At 48.5% G+C, this 21,461-nt stretch overlaps 1 protein-coding gene across 6 annotated transcripts in view; it reads right to left on the reverse strand.

Moving 5' to 3' along the window:
* TCEA2 (transcription elongation factor A2) overlaps window positions 1–21,461 on the reverse strand; it is a 620,358-nt gene that overhangs the window by 142,736 nt on the left and 456,161 nt on the right. The gene's annotated exons all lie outside the window — the stretch shown is intronic.

The raw sequence follows: 21,461 nt of genomic DNA on the forward strand, positions 1-21,461 counted from the left end.
GTCATATGGTTTAGGATCAAGTATCCAGGATATCATGCATTGTGCAGATTGGTCCTCTGATTCAACGTTTAAAAAGTTTTATTATAAGCCGGTGGGAGATATTACTTCTGTGGTATTTAATCAGCGTTAAACTAGCATAATCTGAAGCCTCCGGTCCTGTAATAGAATCAAAAATTTGCTAGCATTCGCGACAAGAATTTTCAATTCTATTAAGGACACGGAGGCGAGGATTATCCCACCCGGCTTAATGTACTGTATGTATTAAGCTTACCCACCCTTTTATGCAAGAATTACGGTGGTGTTATTTCCTTTATTTCAGGATCTGATAAGAAGTCGGATTGATCGACTCCGGATGTCAGGATGTTTCACCTGAAGCTGTTCTTCCACGTTGGAGGATTGTGACTGTTCAAGTTTTGTTGGACTTGTTTCGCCTCAAAGAAAGAGGATGATGGGAGCACGCAAGGGGTTCTTATGGACTGTGGGGGCGTGCCTATACTCATGTGTGTTCATGGGTAATGAAGTTTTTGTTAATGTTTTGTGAAAATATACATTTTCATTGACTGCTGTGTTTTATGCAGTAAAGATTGAGAAGCATAATCCTCGCCTCCGTGTCCTTAATAGAATTGAAAATTCTTGTCGCGAATGCTAGCAAATTTTTGATTGATGAGGTTGGGAAGTGTAAGGATGGAGACCCTCCTGTTGACACCACAAGCAGAATCTCTTCCATTTTGCTTTGTAAGTCTTATTGGTACTTGGTGCTCGGGCTTGAGCCAAGACCTCTCTGCATTCCTGAGAGAGCGTTAGATGACTGAATTCTCTGTGTTCAGGAGCCACGGCGTCAAGTGGAGGGATCTCGGGTCCGGGTGGTAAACCTGCCCCTGATTCCTGGACAAAAGGGACGGAATGGGCTTCAAATGAATTGGAGGAGCTTGGGAGAGACTCAGAAGTTCTGTGTACCAGAATTGTCTGGGCCATGCTGGAGCAATTAGAATCATCTTGCAGGGTTCTGCCTTCAATTTCTTGAGAACTCGAGGAATGAGGGGAATCGGAGGAAAAGCGTAAAAGAACGCGCTGTACCAAGCCATCGAAAGAGCGTTCCCCAGGGACCCCTGATGGTGAACTTTGCTTGCGTAGAACCGGCATTTGGCGTTCTCCGGCGAAGCAAAGAGGTCGATGGCTGGCGTCCCCCAAACCGAGAACACTCTGTCTAGAATGGATTGATTCAACTCCCACTCGTGAGTCACTTCCGTCTGTCGACTCAAGGCATCCGCCTTGACATTGAGAGTTCCCGCCAGGTGCTAGGCTCTCAGAGTGATGTTGTTGAGAATCGCGAAATCCCAAATCCGTTGAGCTTCTGCGGACAGAGTCTGCGATTTGGTACCCCCTTGTTTGTTGACATAGTGCATGGCCGTCGTATTGTCCGTCCGGACCAGCACTGAATGGTTGCGAACTCTGGGTAGAAAAGCTTGCAAGGCCAACCGAATGGCCGTCAGCTCCTGGAAATTGATATGGCACTGGCGCTGTCCTGGACTCCAGTGGCCACTGACCTGAAGCTCTCGGAGAACTGCACCCCAGCCCTCCAATGAAGCGTCTGTGGTCACTACCATGGGTGAAGGTGAAGTCCTGAATGTCAGACCTTGGGCGATATTGCTTTTCAGAAGCCACCATTCGCTCGCCTTTCTCATCGCTGGTGTCACCACCACCCTGTCGTTGAACGACCCCTCTGCCTGGCGCCATTGCTTGTCCAGCTCCTCCTGCAGAGGACGCATTCGCAGCCTGCAATGTGGTACCAATGGTATGCAGGATGACATCGATCCGAGAAGGGATTTGTATTGGCGGACCGACAGGAATTGTTTGTGGCAGAGTAGTTGAGCTGAAACCATCAACTTTTGTTGTCGTTCCTCCGAGGGACGAGCTGTACATTGCGTGGTGTCCAACACGGACCCCAGGAATCTGGCAGTTCTGGAGGGCAGAAGGACTGACTTGCGTTCGTTCAACTGAAGGCCCAGGCAACGGAACAAATGGATGCAAGTAGAAACTGCTTGGGAAGTTTCCTGGAAAGATGGTGCCTTGACAAGCCAATCGTCCAAGTAAGGGAAAACTTCTAGAGATTGTCGTCGAAGAAAAGCTGCCACCGGTGCCAACACCTTGGTGAACACTCTCGGTGCTGACCGAAGGCCGAACGGAAGCACTTTGAACTGGAAATGGCTCTTTCCCACTGTGAAGCGAAGGTATTGTCTGTGAGCTGGGTGTATTGGAATATGGAAATATGCGTCTTCTAAATCCAGCGACGCCAAGTAGTCGCCCGGATTCAAGAGAGGAAGAATTTCCTGGAGAGTGACCATCCTGAATGAGAGCTTTACGAGATAGGTGTTGAGCTCCCGAAGATCTAGGATGGGACGCCAAGTTTCTGCAGTCTTCCGCACCAGGAAGAATCTTGAATAGAATCCCCGGCCCCTCTGAGAGAGCGGTACCGGTTCTATCGCTCCTTTGAGGAACAATTGATGGGCTTCTAGATGGAGTAATCCTAGATGTCCTGTGCGGATGGCGCCCGGAGCTCGCGTTGGAGGAAAGTTGTGGAACTCCAACGTATGGCCACTCTCTACGATATTGAGGACCCACTGGTCCGATGTTATTGACTTCCAACTGTCCAGACAAAGGGATATCCTGCCCCCCACTGATGTAATTGGGAGGGGAGGAACAGTAGGTAGAGCCGGGAGGCCGCTATTGTCGTTTGGTGTTGTCACGACCTTGTCGACGGCCCTGCGGAGGGTTGCGAGAGAAAGACGCTGATTGCCCCTGTCGCTGATTTGAGTATTGGGTTTATAGGACTGGGAAGACTGTGAGGAATATCTCTGCTGGTTTCCTCTGTAAGACGCAAACCCTCTACCTCTTGCGCCCCTAAAGGGGACCTTGCGATAGGTGAGTGAACCCAAGGACTTTGCCGTGTCTGTGTCCTTCTTTATATTCTGCAGGGTATCGTCCACATGTTTCCCGAACAGCATCTCCCCATCAAATGGGAGATCTAGGATTCTGTTCTGGACCTCCTGACGAAACCAGGTGGCCTTTAACCAACCCTGGCGCCGTAGCACAGCGGAGCCTGCCAAGGCCCGAAACGCCGTGGAAGCAATGTCCATTGCACAGTCAATTACTTCTGCAGAAGACTTTTCCCCTTCTGTAAGCACCTTCTTGGCTTCCTCCTTTGTGGGCTCTGGTAATAGTTCCACGAAGGGTTCCATGTCGCACCACATCTGGCGGTCGTAACGGCCTAAGATGGCAAGAGCATTTGCCGCTCTGACTAGCAAGCTGGCCATAGAGGAAAACCGTTTTCCAACATTATCCAGACGTCTGCCGTCCTTGTCCGGGGGTGTGGTCAACGGTGTGGACGGATTCTTCGACTTGCTTTGGGCCGCCTGAGAAATCACTGAGTCAGGCTTCGGCTGACCAAGAAGGCAAGCTGGACTGCCTTCCGGAGCCTTATATTTCTTCTCCAGCCTGGGGAGCACTGGAATCACCGTGGCTGGACTTTGCATGATCTTCATGCCCTCCTCCCATACATGCTCAATGATGGGAATAGACTTGACAGATCTCCGATATTGTTCCTTAAAGTCATAAAGGAAACATTCTGATTCCTCTCTCGAAATAGGTAAACCAAACCTCTTTGCTGCTCGCTCAATCAGATGATGAAAACCCCCTATATCCACCGGAGGGGAGACGGACGTGTCACGACCAGATGCGTCCGGATCTTGTGGTCCACTGTCCCCCTGATCCAAGCCTGGGTCCTGTAACGGATCAACCAAAGGATTCACCTGTATCACTTCCTCATCCGAAGAGGTATCTTGATGGACCGTCTGAACCGGCAAGGGGTCTGGTGTACGGACCCGCACCAAAGATGTCACTGGCGGTGGTGAAGAGGACACCACTGGAAGACTAATAGTCGGCTGCACTTGTGGCTGGATTTGAGGTGGAGGAAATGCAGATTGTCCAGGCGGTTCCGACGGAAACCTTTGGCGATAATCCTGAAGCATCATCTGCAAATCAGAAATAAGCGAAGAGGGCATGGCCACCATGCCCTGTCCCAAGACCGATGTGCGTTGCTCATCCTGAACATACGGATGTAACTGCTGGCCATCAGTCTGCTCACAATACTCTTCCGTGTCTGTTTCCTGCATCTTGACATGCAAGTCTGAAGGACTATATGCCGGGCCATAATTATCATCATCCTCCATCTCATCCTCCTCAGATTCATCATCCAGCAGCATTGTTGGTAGATGTGAAGGATCTCGTCGTGGAGACGTCATCTCCGGCGTAATTTTCATCTTCCGAATAGTCAAAACTACTTTTTGACCCGTCGACGGTCTCGTCGACGGTGCCGTCGTCACCTGAGCCGCCGTCGTTGGCGGAGCCGTCAGCAGAATCGTCGACGGTATCATATTCTGCGTCGACACAATCTTCCTCGTCGACGTCATCGTTGACGGTCTCGTAGACGAACTCGTCGTCATCACCATCATCGTCGGCGTTGAAGTGGTTGTCGTCGTCGACGTACTTTTCGTCGTCGACGCGGCCGTCGACAGTAGTTTGCCTGTTATCGTCGTCGACGTGGAAGTCGTCAGCGTCGATGAACTCGGGACCTTGAACGTCGACGAAGTCGTCGCCGTGGACAAACCTGCCGCCGACGATCCCGTCGACGGCGGAACAGAAACAGCGGGAACTTTCACAGATGTAACTGTCGTCGACGTACCTGGTGATTTCGTCGTCGACGGACGCTGTTTTTTGTCTTGACCAGATCCTGAAGTGACATTAGAGCGCTTGTCACTGGATTTACTCTTTTTGGACGGAGGAGAAGGCTCCTTATTGTCCTTTAAGGCTGTAACACCTCCAGCAGCCTGTCCCTGCCTCTCCTTTTCACTTCCGTGAGGAGATTGAAGGGGACTAGCCTTCTCAGACCTATCAGAGATCTTGTGAGAGGCATGAAGAGGGGCCTCCGATGTAGAAGCAGCAGTGGGAGACCTACCCCTCTTTCTTGATCTGTGAGAGGAAGCAAACGATGTGGAATCCTCCTCATCTGAAGAGATCACCTCCTTGCGAGTCTTCATTTTCTGCAGCCAGGTTAACAGCCGACCTTCTCTGTCACGAAGGGTCTTGTTGGAGAAGGTCCTGCAGATCTTGCACTCTGTGGCCTTGTGGTCCGGATATAAGCAGTAAATACAATTCTCATGCTTATCTTCCACAAACAGGCGTTTTTTCCCACAAGAGGCACAGGGCCTGAACAAGGCCTTCTTCTCCTTGTCAGACATATCGATGTTTTGAAGAAAAATTTGAAGAAATAACCAGAAAGTAGAGAAAAACTGAGCAGAGCTCAGTGGAGACTCCCTAGCACAACGTGCGGTAGAAAAATCTGAGGCTCTGAGCTCTCTCAGGAAGGTTCTAGAGGGTGAGGCTGTTCTGATTGGTCCTGGCAAAAGTTTGGTCTCTTTTTACAAAAAGAGGGTGATAGGATACAAAATGAGATGAGGCCTAGGCCTAGGTTTCTCTTTTGTTTCTATGGTTTTTATACTACCGAGGCTCCCATTCCGACGACAGGGAATGATACAAAGCATGGGAATCTATGAAAGTTCCAATACTGGGGCCAAAACTGAGTGTGGGTCAGATGCAGCCTTCTTACTCCCACAGGAGCGACACCTTACAAAAATGTGGAGGCAGTATGAAAGAGATATCCATCAGAGAAATAGGAAATGAAGGAAAGTGGAATATTATGTGGTATGGCTAGGTATCCTTAACATGTAATATCACAATACCCCAAAGATGGTCTTTGGATTCACACTAATAAATCCTTAGTTCAGTGACAGTGAGCAGTCAGGCTTTACTAGAGGAACATGTGTTAAGCATTTCAGAGTACAAACATGGACGATAAGTAATTGCCACGACTCGAGACAAATTTGATACTATCTTATAAAAATAGATTGTATTTTTATCTTAATTTAAACACCAAAATGAACGGAATAGCATACACATAACCAAAGTTATACATTTTTGAAGCAATATTAAATCATTGCAGTAAAATACATAGACTAAAAAAATTGCGGTCAATTGCAAAATCCACTTGTGACAATCGGTCACTTGTACGTCGAGTTACCTGGAACCCTTAAAGGGATAAGGTTATGCGGGCCCCAGGACCAGACCACAACAGTCAGATCAATTTTACCTAGCTCGTGGAGTCTGGGTGCAGAGTTTCTCTAGCTATCTTTGGTACTGAACGGGAGCCGCGGGTGGTGCTATTTTTACAGCTTACAAGGTGCTGTAAGAAACAAAATGCAAAAACACAACAGGTACACAGCTGCTACCATTAGATGATGATAGCACGATGTTCTCTGTAGCTGCAGAGTCGAGTGTGGGAGTTGGTTACTGGATTGGCGACCAACAAGTCTTGGCAGCAGTAAGCACAAATAAAACCTTCTGGAACTTCACTAGGTCTAGGGGAGTAAGGCTCAGACTTCGGGCAGGCAAGTCTACAACTCCCACAATGCACTGGAACACCTGGATTTGGGCGATCCCTCAGAGGGCCCGATGGTCAGGGATTCTTTAGATCCGGTGAGTGGTTTTGCCTGCAGTTTGCAGGGGACTAGTGCCACTAGTCCAGGGGAGGCTGAGGGTGCTTCTGGCTTCCACAAGGGTCCCTGTTTTCGGGAGTGTCAAGTCTTAGCAAGGACGAGGGTCGTTCACTCAGTTCCAAGTCTGTTACCTCTTTTGCATTGTGCTGGTGGGCAAAGTCCTGTTGTCAGCGACACAGGGCTCTTCTTGGTCCTTCATTGAACTAAGTCAGATCTGAGGTTGTGGTATCAAGGGGGTCCCTTAAACCCTAGAATAAGGGGTGTTAAGGGTGTGGGAGCTAGTAGCTAATGAGCAACTAGTTCCCTGCGCCTCGACAACCCTTGAGGTAACCACAGCCAGTGGTGTAGGTCACCTTTTCTACCCAGAACCCACTATTTCTTGCCCTGATAAAGATGGCAGAATTAAAGCTTTGGTGTACAGACCAGGCAGCCCATCCTAGAGGTGTGGCCAGCCTTCCTGTGGGTGTACACCCCCTGCACAGCTAGTCTCCCACCTAGACCATGTGCAAGTGCGCTTGGGGCAAGCAGAGGGCCCTTTCCTTCTCAGGGGGACAGCCCAGATGCCTATCAGAGGTGGTTTAGCCTTTGAAGCACACCGCCCTGATGTGCCAATTCACTAGCTATCTGGGGAGGATAGAGGTGTGACCGCCTTCCTGCCCTACCTTTGTTTCTGACTCCTGGGAGTGATCACAGTGCCTGGCAGGAGGTCAGAACCTGTCTCGGCAGCAGTAGGTGCAGAAAGAGCAGGCTGGTCAACCAGAGCGCATTAAAGCTGGAGGCAACCTCTAAGGTGCCCTCTGAGAGCATGTGAATCATGTCAGAGTGAGAAGGCACCTTGTTTGATACCAAACATGACTTAGTTTAGTGGTACCATATTGGAGCTGCCAATTTCAAGGGTGCCCAGTTGGCAGCCCGTGTTATCCTATGTACCACTAACACATATAGTAGTTTCCAATGGGAAACGCCACTATAGGGACATATAGGCTGGCACTTATATGTCCACATCTTCAATATAATGCACCATGCCTCCAGGGCTGAGGAGGCCTACCTTAGGCGTGCCTTACATACAAAAAAGGCAGTGTAGGTGAGAGTGCCACACATAGTGATGGCATAGTCGAATTTGAACAGTTTTTACTGGTCCTGCAGTCTGCAATGGCAGGCCTGCTGTCAGTAGGTTGCATGGGTCGTCCAGGGTGGCACAAATGCGAGCTGCAGCCCTTGGGCCCCCTTTACCACCAATGTCCTGGGCACCCCTGGTACCATATACTGGGGACTAGGGGCTTTTGCCAATTTATGATTACAAAATTGAACATAACAGTTTTAGAAGAGAGCACAGGCACTGGGGTCTGGAGTCTGGGCAACAGACTCCAGTGCACTATCAGTCATAACCATCAGCATTTTGACCAAAAAGTGGGGCAATATTACAAAAAGGTGTAATTTCCTACAGAAAACCGAAAGGAATTTCCTCACAAACACGTACAATGTTAAATAAAGTTTTTAAAAAACGTGTTTTCTGAAGAGATAGCCATATATATGTGGGTTGAAAACCCCTGAAGTCCCCCAATATACAGTGCATGATGAGAGCAGAAACCTGCTGGCTGCTGAAAGGATCAGGCTGGATTTTTCAGCCTGGTGTACTTTTAATATGTCACTCACATTAGCCACACTTTTCTCTCCCTCTCAAAATAAGATTGAAAATGTAAAGTTCTAAGGTGCAGTCTAGGTGCTGGAGCTAGGTGCTGCATTGTAGCCTTGTGTACAGTTTCAATGGATTCTTTCAAGAGAGAAAAAATATGTATTAGCTGACCTGTTAGAAATTAGAGGTGGCACTTAATTTCTATGAAAACATTGTAGTGTTCACCTGCAGTGGAAGACTTTGCAGTACTACATTCTAGGAAGAACTGTCCGTAGTCCCTGCACATATATGTGAATATTCTACGTTTATGGCTACCAGTGAGGATTCTATGATGCAGAACATCAATTGCCATCAGACATAGTAGACTCTGGTGAAAAGTGAAGACCAGCACAGAAGGTCAACTGGTAGACAGACCTAAGAAACTATCAGCAGAGAGGACCCTACATTATGGGAAAGAAAACGATTCCTAGCATCAGAAGAAAAGCACTGAGGTCTGGGGAGTCACTAGGCACATAAATGTAGTACTTACAGTGTGTACAATGCATGGAGAACCAACTAGAGTTTTCTCACACATCCCTTTGTTGTGCAATCTGGAGGAAAGAGGACTAGACCTAACCAGTACTGGTAACCGTTTAAACTAAAACACACACCAGCAATTATAAATGTTTTTCATTAAGTGTGTGGAAGTATGCTTTCTGAAGGCTGAGCGCACAGATTGGTTTACTTTTCATTCACTCCAAATTCTGAATTAGAGTTTCGCTTTGTAAGAACATGGATTATTATTTGGGCGCATGACTGGTCATCTCAAGAATAACAACCACTCTTGTTAGACTCGAGAGGAAAACCCTACCTGCATTGCTGTGTCCGCCTGCACTCCTGTTCCCCCGGCTGTGCACTGGTCTCCCTACCGCCGCCGCTGTAGTTTGCCTCGCGCCCGCAGAGCGGAGGGAGACTACATTTCCCAGCCTGCCCTGCGACCCGGAAGCCATCAGCGGGGTCACCGCGACCGGAGGCGCTAGAAATTGGCAGCACTCTCGGTGGAGCGGGTGCTCTGCCTACACTCGAGAGGAAAACCCTACCTGCATTGCTGTGTCCGCCTGCACTCCTGTTCCCCCGGCTGTGCACTGGTCTCCCTCCCGCCGCCGCTGTAGTTTGCCTCGCGGCCGCAGAGCGGAGGGAGACTACATTTCCCAGCCTGCCCTGCGACCCGGAAGCCATCAGCGGGGTCACCGCGCCCGGAGGCGCTAGAAATTGCCAGCACTCTCGGTGGAGCGGGTGCTCTGCCTACACTCGAGAGGAAAACCCTACCTGCATTGCTGTGTCCGCCTGCACTCCTGTTCCCCCGGCTGTGCACTGGTCTCCCTCCCGCCGCCGCTGTAGTTTGCCTCGCGGCCGCAGAGCGGAGGGAGACTACATTTCCCAGCCTGTCCTGCGACCCGGAAGCCATCAGCGGGGTCACCGCGACCGGAGGCGCTAGAAATTGCCAGCACTCTCGGTGGAGCGGGTGCTCTGCCTACACTCGAGAGGAAAACCCTACCTGCATTGCTGTGTCCGCCTGCACTCCTGTTCCCCCGGCTGTGCACTGGTCTCCCTCCCGCCGCCGCTGTAGTTTGCCTCGCGGCCGCAGAGCGGAGGGAGACTACATTTCCCAGCCTGCCCTGCGACCCGGAAGCCATCAGCGGGGTCACCGCGCCCGGAGGCGCTAGAAATTGCCAGCACTCTCGGTGGAGCGGGTGCTCTGCCTACACTCGAGAGGAAAACCCTACTTGCATTGCTGTGTCCGCCTGCACTCCTGTTCCCCCGGCTGTGCACTGGTCTCCCTCCCGCCGCCGCTGTAGTTTGCCTCGCGGCCGCAGAGCGGAGGGAGACTACATTTCCCAGCCTGCCCTGCGACCCGGAAGCCATCAGCGGGGTCACCGCGCCCGGAGGCGCTAGAAATTGCCAGCACTCTCGGTGGAGCGGGTGCTCTGCCTACACTCGAGAGGAAAACCCTACCTGCATTGCTGTGTCCGCCTGCACTCCTGTTCCCCCGGCTGTGCACTGGTCTCCCTCCCGCCGCCGCTGTAGTTTGCCTCGCGGCCGCAGAGCGGAGGGAGACTACATTTCCCAGCCTGCCCTGCGACCCGGAAGCCATCAGCGGGGTCACCGCGCCCGGAGGCGCTAGAAATTGCCAGCACTCTCGGTGGAGCGGGTGCTCTGCCTACACTCGAGAGGAAAACCCTACTTGCATTGCTGTGTCCGCCTGCACTCCTGTTCCCCCGGCTGTGCACTGGTCTCCCTCCCGCCGCCGCTGTAGTTTGCCTCGCGGCCGCAGAGCGGAGGGAGACTACATTTCCCAGCCTGCCCTGCGACCCGGAAGCCATCAGCGGGGTCACCGCGCCCGGAGGCGCTAGAAATTGCCAGCACTCTCGGTGGAGCGGGTGCTCTGCCTACACTCGAGAGGAAAACCCTACCTGCATTGCTGTGTCCGCCTGCACTCCTGTTCCCCCGGCTGTGCACTGGTCTCCCTCCCGCCGCCGCTGTAGTTTGCCTCGCGGCCGCAGAGCGGAGGGAGACTACATTTCCCAGCCTGCCCTGCGACCCGGAAGCCATCAGCGGGGTCACCGCGCCCGGAGGCGCTAGAAATTGCCAGCACTCTCCGCGTCGCGGGACGCGAGCGGGACGCCCGGACGAAGCCCGGACAAAGGGCAGACAGTCTAAGACAGTCCATGACTGGCCACGACTGGACTGGGCCAGGAATCCATTATCTTCTCCGCTGTGAGTTACTTGTTTTGTCGGCCGGTTGCTATTGACTGTCCAAGTGCCTAAGACCTAAAATCTTGCTATTGTTAATAATCTAACATCTTGCCATATTGTATTAGGTTTGAGTGGCCCCCATATGTCGAGACAGAATACCCCCATCACCCCTGCCAACACCATGGACAATTATTTAGTTCATGTGGTGGCAAAAATTAACAGTGAACGGAGGTCTTCTCTGGGGCTTAGTGACTCTCCACCATGTGCACAATTAGAAAAGCTATGTTCAACCCAATTGGACTCTGATGAAATAAATGTTATAGATCTGCATACGGACGAGATTAATGATTGTTCAGTGTTAAATGTTTCTACGGCATCTATTGTTCCACAATTAGATACAAATGCCGACCTATTAATTGGGGATGAGTTAAATATGTCCTGCAATGAGTCAGAGATAGATAAGGAGAGCATCTCTCCTCCAATGCCTGTACCCGCACCAAGAGCAGTAAGAGGGTCCACAAAGGTTCCCCCCAAAAGAGAAGGACTGCGGTCTAGCAGGAATAAACCAGCAAACCCCCCTAAAAACAAACATAAGAGTGTTACAGAAGGGATAAGGGAGGAAGGGAATGGCAATACAGGATGGGATGATATGTTATCAAGTAAGTTTATGGGCATGCTAGAATCTAAGATATCTCGGCTAATCAAACCCCTCATATCTAAAATAGACCATCTAACTGATAAAGTTAACAAATTGGAGACCCTTCTAAAAATAACAAATGATAGCGTGGGAGAGATACCGAATTTGATAATAAGCAAACTTGATGAAAAACAAGCGATGGGAAATATAACAGGGGGAAACATCTCTGGGGGAATAGAAGATATTCCAGTTCCTATTCAGTCAACTAGTACTAGATCTAGTAATGACCTTAACAACTATATAGCCTCAGATCCTCCGAAAATCCAAGGGAATGCTATATCCCCTGATTTCAATACCGAAACAAGTCCTGTGGAGCTAATTGTAGAAGCCTCACCCCTGATATTAGTGCTTGCTAATGTCCCACCACTGAAAACAGGTCAGAGTGAGTCGCCAGATTCCCTATTAAATAAAGCTTTGCAGTGGTTAAGTAATAACATGCATATATCTCCCTGGGGAAAAGAAAAGCTGTCAGAAGACTTGCTATCAGCGAGACGGGTAAAGTGGATAGGGACTAAACCCAAGAAACTTGCAGGGGACTGCGTGGTATTAAACCTTAAGGGCCCTGAGGTATTACCGGACATTCTGCTTAATATTTTCCCCCCACAACGTAGAACGGCAGAAATAATTCCACTTATGTTGGACTTTTTCTACAGCAGAAGAGGACTTGTAGCCAAGTCAAGCATATTGAGAACCAAGTGGTCAGTAGTGGGAAATAGAAGGGCCAGGGGTGGCCCTACCTGCGATTGGGGACTAAACTTGGAAAATCGTTACTCGGCTTTATCCGATTTAAATGAATGCGACTGACTCGCAAGCTGTGAATCTGTCTCTCCCAAAAAGCAGATGATCCAAAATAACGGAAGGGCAGAAAATATGAGATGTACACAGTCGAGCAATCGGATAATAGGCCCTAGGGAACCCCAAATTTTTGCTTATGGAGAGCTAAAGGCAGATATAGAGGGCTTAAACAGAGTTTGAGAGGCGAAAGAGAGCAAAACAATATTGACGGATGGAGAAATAATAACTGCAGAATGCGAAGTATTTGTAAATAATGCTGAGAAGTGCCAGGCGTTGCAACGACAAGAGACATTATTACTGTCCCTTGTCTCATGGAACATAGCAGGCATAGTAAATAAAATAACTATACCTGAGTGGGTGGATTTCATTGACCAATACGACATAATTATGCTGCAAGAAACCTGGTCACTGACCCCAACCTTTCGTCAGGGGTATCTAAACTTTCATATGCCAGCAACTAGAAATCGTTTGGGACGCCCCTCAGGAGGCTTGTTAATTTGGATATGCCAGTCACTGAACTGTTCCATAAAACAAAGATCTGTACCATCTAATGATATCATAGCACTTGATATCAGTTGGGAAAATGGCCATGAACTTGTCCTGCATAATGTCTACGCCAGGGGAGTGGGTAGTGGCAAATCCTCAGAGGTTGTTACAACCCTAGAGCAGAATATTGAAATGATAACAGTAAAATCTCATGTAATAGTAGGCGGGGATTTTAATGCCACCTTTGAACCCTTAGGTGAAGAGGATAGGATTTTGTCTGAGGAGGAGGATGCCAAGTGGGGTATACCCCAGTTAGAGGTGCCTGTTATTAAAAAATGGAGTGCAGTGGCAATCCAGTTAAAGAGTCTCTGTTTAGCAAGAGGATTGAGAGCAGTAAACGGGCGCTCGCCCTCTGATTTAGAAGGGAATAACACGTTTGATAATGGCCGAGCAGCTAGTAGAATTGACTATCTATTATTGGATGTAAGGGCCTGGAATAAAATGCTAGATATGGTCGTGGAAAAGAGATTAGAAAGTGACCACAACCCTTTATGCCTGACCCTTTACCCCTATAATGAGATTACAGAGTGTACCAATAAAAATGAAATGGTTACGCAAGATGTTGCATGCTCGAATAACCAACGTCATTTGAAATGGAGAATGTTAATAGAAGACGTGGCAAAATTTGAGATTCTCAAAAAAATAGTAGTCGATGAAGTAAATAACATTAAGTCCCACTGTGGGAAGCTTAACTTCCAAGATTATATGATGGAGGCCCATAAAAACCTCTTTTGCAATATCCAAAGCTTTTTTACTAAAACAGTAGATTCCAATAAAATCAAAAAGGAACAACCAAGTCAAGGATGGTATGACAAGAGTTGTAGGTTGGCACGCCTCAACTTAAGTACAGAATTGAGAACAGGCAATGCCATAGCAGTTAGGAGGGCTAGAGACAATTATAGACAGACCCAGAAACAGGCCAGGAAACGCTGGGATGAGGAATGTTGGCAAGATTTGAAGGAGGCCTGTGCTGCTAAGGATTCTAAGCGATTTTGGTCTTCAGTAAAATGGGAGAGGGGAGGGATAGCTGCTCAGCCACAAAACCACTATGCTAAAAACAAATGGACTGAGTTTTTCCAACCACAGTATGCCCAAAATCCAGCCTACATCTCCATCCAACCCCCGCCACCTGTCTTTTTCAAACACCAAATATTTAATGAAAAGGATGTTAGTAAAGCATTGGATTGTATAGCGGGGGGAAAAGCCCCGGGTATGGATGGAATTCCGGCTGATATATTTTTATCGGACCGGAAATCCTGGTGTACTTACTTTGAAATGCTGGCCAATGCAGTGGCGATGGGAGGGGAGGTACCTGCATCATGGAAGGGAGCAGAAATCATCCCTATATTTAAAAAAGGTGATAAAACTCTAGCTAAAAACTATAGACCCATCAGTTTAATTGACACAGCCCAAACACTGATGAGCCGCCTAGTCCAGAACAAATTGCAACAATGGATTGACGAAAGGAACATACTGTCACCCTATCAGGCAGGGTTTCGCCCCCTGACTAGTAGTGTTGACCAAGTCCTATACTTCATAGCCATCTATTGGAGAAATGTCACACTAAAAAAGGGGTCATTGTATGCCGTTTTTGTGGACTTAAAAGCAGCGTTCGACCTGGTCCCTAGAGAAAAATTGTGGCAGACCCTGGCTGATGTAGGATTAAGCCAGGAACTTCTTACCCTCCTAGTCCGCCTCCACGAAAATAATTTTGCTAAAATTAGGTGGGGCAAGCAGGGAGAAGTGACAGACCCTTTTCCAGTAGAACGAGGAGTAAGGCAAGGATGTGTCCTAGCGCCAACACTATTTTCAATTTACATAAATGGTATAGTTGACCATCTAAAGAAACTTCCAAGTGACGCCCCAATTATAGCAGGCTCCCGCGTTCCCGTCCTTATGTTTGCGGACGATACGCTTTTACTTTCACGCACGCCGAGCGGTCTCCAAAAAGTGGTTGATGCCTTTGGAGAATTTTGTGACAGTAGGGGCCTTGAATTGAATACTACAAAAGAACAAGTTACTTACCTTCGGTAACGCTTTTTCTGGTAGATACTATATCTGCCTGTGGATTCCTCACCTTGTGAATATCCCCTTGCGCCAGCAACGTTCGGGAAATTTTCTTCGTAGTACGCCGACGTGGGCGACGTCACAGGAGCACGGCATCGCGCGCGACTCCGTCTGACGTCACCGACCCCATATCAGGCCCACGCCGGCGTGATGACGTCAGTTCCGCCCTTTTTTCCGTGCCTTCGAGGCACACGGACGGACCAACGATAGCAAATATGCAAATATACAACGTACACAGTACATATAGAACAAAATCAATAGTATAAACCATATATACAGCAAGACCAGGTATAGCAGAGTGGACAACGGGGAGGCGGGTGGGTCAGTGAGGAATCCACAGGCAGATATAGTATCTACCAGAAAAAGCGTTACCGAAGGTAAGTAACTTGTTCTTCTGATAGATACATCTGCCGTGTGGATTCCTCACCTTGTGAATAGATTCCCACAGCAGTCCCCACTCCCGGAGGAGGGTGCCCACTCTGCTACACCAGGAAGTCTTGGAGGACAGAGCGCGCGAAGTGGCCATCCCTCCTCACCTCGGCATCCAAGCAGTAATGCTTTGCGAAAGTGTGGAGGGAGGCCCAAGTCGCGGCCTTGCAAATATCCTCAACAGGTACACCACTAGACAAAGCAGATGTTGCAGACTTTGCTCTAGTAGAATGTGCTCTAATACCCTCAGGAGGGTCCTTACCAGCAAGGGAGTAGCAGATCTTGATGCACAGGATTATCCACCTGGAAAGTGTGCGCTTGTGCACCGCTCTGCCCTTCTTGCAGCCAGCAAAACCAACAAACAGCTGGTCGTCCATCCGGAAGTCTTTAGTCCTGTCCAGATAGAACGACACCGCCCTCTTAGGGTCCAGGCGGTGCAGTCTCTCTTCCTCCTTAGACGGGTGAGGGGGAGGATAGAAGGTAGGAAGGGTAATGGCCTGCCCAAGATGGAAAGGAGTCACCACCTTAGGCAGAAAAGCAGCCCTGGTCCTGAGAACCATCCTTTCAGCATGAATGGTCAGGAATGGGGGTTTGGAACTTAGAGCTTGAAGCTCACTTACCCTCCTTGCCGAGGTGATTGCAACGAGGAAGATAGTTTTAAAAGAGAGAAGCCTCAATGGACACTTGTGCAAGGGTTCGAAGGGAGAACCCATTAAAAAGGTCAGCACAAGATTCAAATCCCAATGAGGAACAACAAAAGGAGTAGGAGGGAACATATTCGTTAGACCCCTCAAGAATCTCAAAACCACCGGAGATTTAAAGAGAGATGGCTGATCCGGCAAACATAGAAACGCCGATAAGGCTGAAAGATACCCCTTGACCGTGGCCACAGCAAAACCTTGCTGCGCCAGAGAAAGGGCAAACTGTAAAATATTAGATAAATGAGCCTTCAAAGGGTCAACATCTCTCTCCCTGCACCAAGAAACAAACTTTGACCACCTATAGGAGTAAATGGACTTAGTGGTGTCACGTCTGGCAGAGAGAATGACATCCACCACCTCGTGAGGGAGAGAAAAAGAACTCAAGTTGCCCCGTTCAATCTCCAGGCATGAAGGTGTAATGTCTGGAGGTGGGGGTGTAGAACCTGCCCCCCCATTTGAGAGAGGAGGTCTGCCCTGTGAGGGAGACGGAGCGGCGGGTGAGAGGAGAGGTGGAGAAGGTCTGAGTACCACACCCTTCTTGGCCAATCCGGGGCGACCAATATGACTTGGGCCCGGTCTTGACGAATCTTCCTCAGAACCCGAGGAATCAAAGGTATGGGAGGAAACGCGTAAAGGAGTTGATCTCCCCAACTCAACTGAAACGCGTCCCCCAATGCTCCTTGCATCGGATACTGGAGACTGCAGAATGAAAGGCAGTGAGCATTCTCGCGAGTGGCAAATAGATCCACCCGAGGATTCCCCCACATCCGAAAGATGTCGTGAACAACCTCCGGGTGAAGCCTCCACTCGTGGTCGGCAGAGAACTGCCGACTGAGACTGTCTGCACGAACGTTCAGAACTCCGGCCAGATGATTTGCCACCAGACAAATCTGATGGTCCTGAACCCAGGACCAGAGACGCAGAGCCTCTCTGCAGAGACACTGTGACCCTACTCCTCCCTGCTTGTTGATGTACCACATCGCAGTCGTGTTGTCCGTTAGGACTTGAACAGAACGACCGCGAAGGGAAGGGAGGAAGGCCTTGAGCGCCAAACGTATCGCCCTCAATTCCAGAAGGTTGATGTGAAACAACCTTTCTTCCGGAGACCAAAAACCTTTGACCTCCAGGTCTCCCAGATGAGCACCCCACCCGAGAGTGGACGCATCCGTTATCACTGTGGCCACTGATGGAGGCAGTTGAAAAGGCTTTCCTTGCGACAGATTGCCTTCCACGCCCCACCAAGACAGATCCGCTGCAGCTTCTCTGGAGATCTTCACTGACTCCCTGAGATCTCCGTTGTGCTGATACCACTGCCTGCGGAGGCACCACTGGAGTGCCCTCATGTGCCAGCGTGCATGACTGACCAACAGAATGCAAGAAGCCATCAGACCGAGCAGACGAAGGACCTTCAGGACCGGAACAACCGCTACGTTGTAGAATAAAGGAATCATCTCCTGAATGTCGTGAATCCTTTGAGGTGGAGGGAATGCACGACATACAGAAGTGTCCAGTACCGCACCTATGAACAGGTTGCGCTGGGAGGGCACCAGGTGAGACTTGGGTACGTTTATCGAAAAACCCAACCTGTGTAACAACTGAGTTGTCTCTTGCAGATGATGGAGCACCATCTCCGGCGACTCTGCTTTGATCAGCCAGTCGTCTAGATAAGGGAATACAGGAATCCCTGACCTTCTGAGATGCGCAGCCACCACTGCCATCACCTTGGTGAAAACTCGAGGCGCAGTAGTAAGTCCAAAGGGAAGAACCGCAAACTGGTAGTGCTGCGATCCCACCGTAAAACGGAGATACTTCCTGTGCGACTTCAGGATTGGGATGTGAAAATACGCATCCTGCAAGTCGATCGACACCATCCAGTCTTCTTCCATCAGCGCCAGAAGAACCTGAGCAAGGGTGAGCATTTTGAACTTCTCCTGTTTGAGATAGAGGTTCAAAATCCTGAGATCCAGGATCGGCCGAAGCCTGCCATCCTTCTTGGGAATCAAGAAATACCGGGAGTAGCATCCCTGACCCCTCTCCTGCTCTGGAACCACCTCTATTGCACCCTTTCGAAACAGTGCCAGGACTTCCTCCTGCAGGAGAAGCAGGTGGTCCTCCGAACAATAACCTTGGCAAGGAGGGTAATTGGGAGGGAACTCCTGAAAAGGAAGTGCATACCCATTCTCTACGAGATTGAGAACCCAAAGATCTGATGTAACCGATTCCCAATCTCGTAGAAAATGAGTAAGCCGACCCCCTACTGGCCCTACATGATCCAGAATGGTGGATCTAGGGCTGCTTTGCTGATGCGGGTGGGGGTTGGGTATTATTGGAGGAAGTGGAGGAAGAGGAGACTTGACGTCCACGTCCACGACCCCTCTGTCTACCTCTATAGGATCTATATAGAGGGTTCTGCTGCTGCTGCTGCTGTTGTTGTTGACCCTGCTTGAAGGGACGAAAAGAAGATTTTCCAAATCCTTTGAATTTTCTAGTCGTCGACCCTCTCATCTGCAGACCCAAAGATCTTGCGGTGGCACGGCTGTCCTTAAACCTTTCCAAGGCTACATCAGCCTTCTTACCAAAAAGGCCAGTTCCTTCAAAGGGTAAGTCCAGCAATGTAGACCGCACATCCGCAGAGAAATCTGAAGACTTTAACCATGCGGCTCTCCTGGTCGCAATGGATGAACCCATAATTCTAGCAACAGAATCCACAGTGTCCATGCCGCTCTGAATGACCATGCGGGCAGCAGCCTGAGTGTCAGAGACCACTTCATTAAAGTTCTTTTTATCCTCCTCAGGAAGTTTTGATGACAATTGCTTCACTGAGTCCATTAGAGCATGCACATATCTACCTAAAAGGCAAGTAGCATTTGATGACTTAAGAGCCATGCTCCCAGAAGAGAAAGTCTTCGTCGCAGACTGATCTAATTTCTTAGACTCTTTGTCAGCTGGCACCTGAGGGAAAGAGCCTGCAGCCCTATTAGAGCAAGCCGCCTGAATCACAAGACTTTCCGGAGATGGATGCGTAGAAAGAAATGCTGGGTCATCAGGAGCCACTCTATAGCGCCTTGCAATAACTCTTGAAACTGCAGGAGCAGATAATGGCCTCTTCCAAATCTCCTTTATTGGATCCGTCAAGGCATCAGTAAATGGTAGTGTAGGCTCAACAATTGTTTTACTTTTGCCAAAAGTAATTTAGCTTCACGCTCTCGAAGCGCCTTTGGATTCATCTTAAAACAGGAATTGCAGTTCTTGACGTCGTGACTCGAACCAAGACACCACAAACAATCCTTATGTGGGTCAGTGATGGACATCTTGCGGGCACAAGACCTACATGGTTTAAAGCCTGTTTTCCTCGACGACATCTTCGGAGAAGAATCAAGTCGCAAGAGAGAAACAGTGGCAATTAATTAACAGAAAGATACTAAGTATCGCAGAAGATCCCGAAAACCGTTAGCGTCGAAGACGCGGAAAAAAGGGAACTGACGTCATCACGCCGGCGTGGGCCTGATATGGGGTCGTGACGTCAGACGGAGTCGCGCGCGATGCCGTGCTCCTGTGACGTCGCCCACGTCGGCGTACTACGAAGAAAATTTCCGAACGTTGCTGGCGCAAGGGGATATTCACAAGGTGAGGAATCCACACGGCAGATGTATCTATCAGAAACTAAATTCATGTGCCTAAATCAACATTCCACTTTCAAAGGTGTAATAAAATATAAAGGTACTCCCCTAGAGAAAGTGGACGCTTTTTCTTACCTAGGCATCATCCTACAGGGAAACATGAAGTGGAAATCGCACATTAACACGACAGTTTTGAAGTTTAGCCAGCTTGCAGGCGCAGTTGCTTTAAAACATCGAGCCTCGCTAACTAAGCCGGTAAATTGTGCACTTGAAATCTATAATATGAAAGTATTGGGCGCCTGTCTATATGGATCCGAATTATGGTGGTTTTCAAACTTGGGAGAGCTGGGACGCGCAGAAAACAGATTCTTGCGAGGGCTTGTAATGGTCCCCCAAAGCACACCCATAACTCCTCTGAAACTGGACCTTGGCAGGAAAAATATTGAGGACATTGCCAGGCTACGGCCACTTTTATATTGGAGACGCCTGATGGTGACTCCAGAGTTAAACCATTATGCTTCAGCTATGGCAGATGTTGTTGAGTTCGATCGTTTTCATTGTATTAAATGGCTAAAAGAACTACGGGGACTTCTTGTAAAGTTAAAACTGGAACATTTATGGGGCTCTAATGATGTGGCCAGTTTTCCTTCAAAAGCAAAATTGAAAGAACTATATTGGGAAATGGTGTATTCAACAATGTTTTGCAAAGGATCCCAATCAAAATTGTCATCTCGCTTTTTGGACATAAAAATGTTTCCGTCATGCGAACTATATTGGGATATAATCGAACGACCACATGATAGGAAACTGTACTTCCAATTCCGTATAGGAACATTACCAGTGAATGCGTTTAAGAAACACTGGTCTCCACTGTGGGATGAACATTGTTATTTTTGTAAAGATCAAATAGAGCACATTTCCCATTTGTTGTTCTGTTGCCCATTGTATATTAAACCTAGGCGCAAATGGCTAAAACCAGTGTGCTCAAATATTGGTACCCGTAGTCAATCGATAGCCCTTAGAATACTAGAATCCGATTGTTCAGCGCCATTTGTAGTTGCCGTAGCAAAATTTCTTGCTTGGGCTTGGGTAATCCGTACTCGTACTCTAATGTCAAAGACAGCAAATTGAAACATGGCTGCTACTATCTAACCACTCCGTTATATGAATTGTCATTTTAAAAATAATTTTTATGAATTTTGGAAAAATGTATTCGTATTTTTAATATGTATAGCATTCGACTGTCAATGTTTAATATTTGTTTTAGAAAGTATTTTTAGCTATAGTATTTATTGTAATAGGGTTAGGAGGATGCTTTTATGACAAATGTCGAATAAAGCTTTGAAATTTGACAAATTTGGTTAGAGCGACTCCTTAAAGTAATTAAATTAACCCGAGCTCTCGCCCTGGTAGCTACAGCACAGAGCAAACAGGCTAAAATTAGGGGAATAGGAAATGTATTTATACAGTACCAAAACAGTAATAAGGTCAAGAAATCAAGAAATATAATTCTCAAACCGAATTAGAAAAATAAAGTAAGATGTAATACACAAACTTACACCAAAAGACAACAATCAAAAAATGAATTTTCAAAGTTTTCAGTAGAAAGAGTATCAAAAAGCA

This window comes from Lissotriton helveticus, chromosome 7 (genome assembly GCF_964261635.1).
Source record: "Lissotriton helveticus chromosome 7, aLisHel1.1, whole genome shotgun sequence".
Taxonomy (NCBI): Eukaryota; Metazoa; Chordata; class Amphibia; order Caudata; family Salamandridae; genus Lissotriton; species Lissotriton helveticus.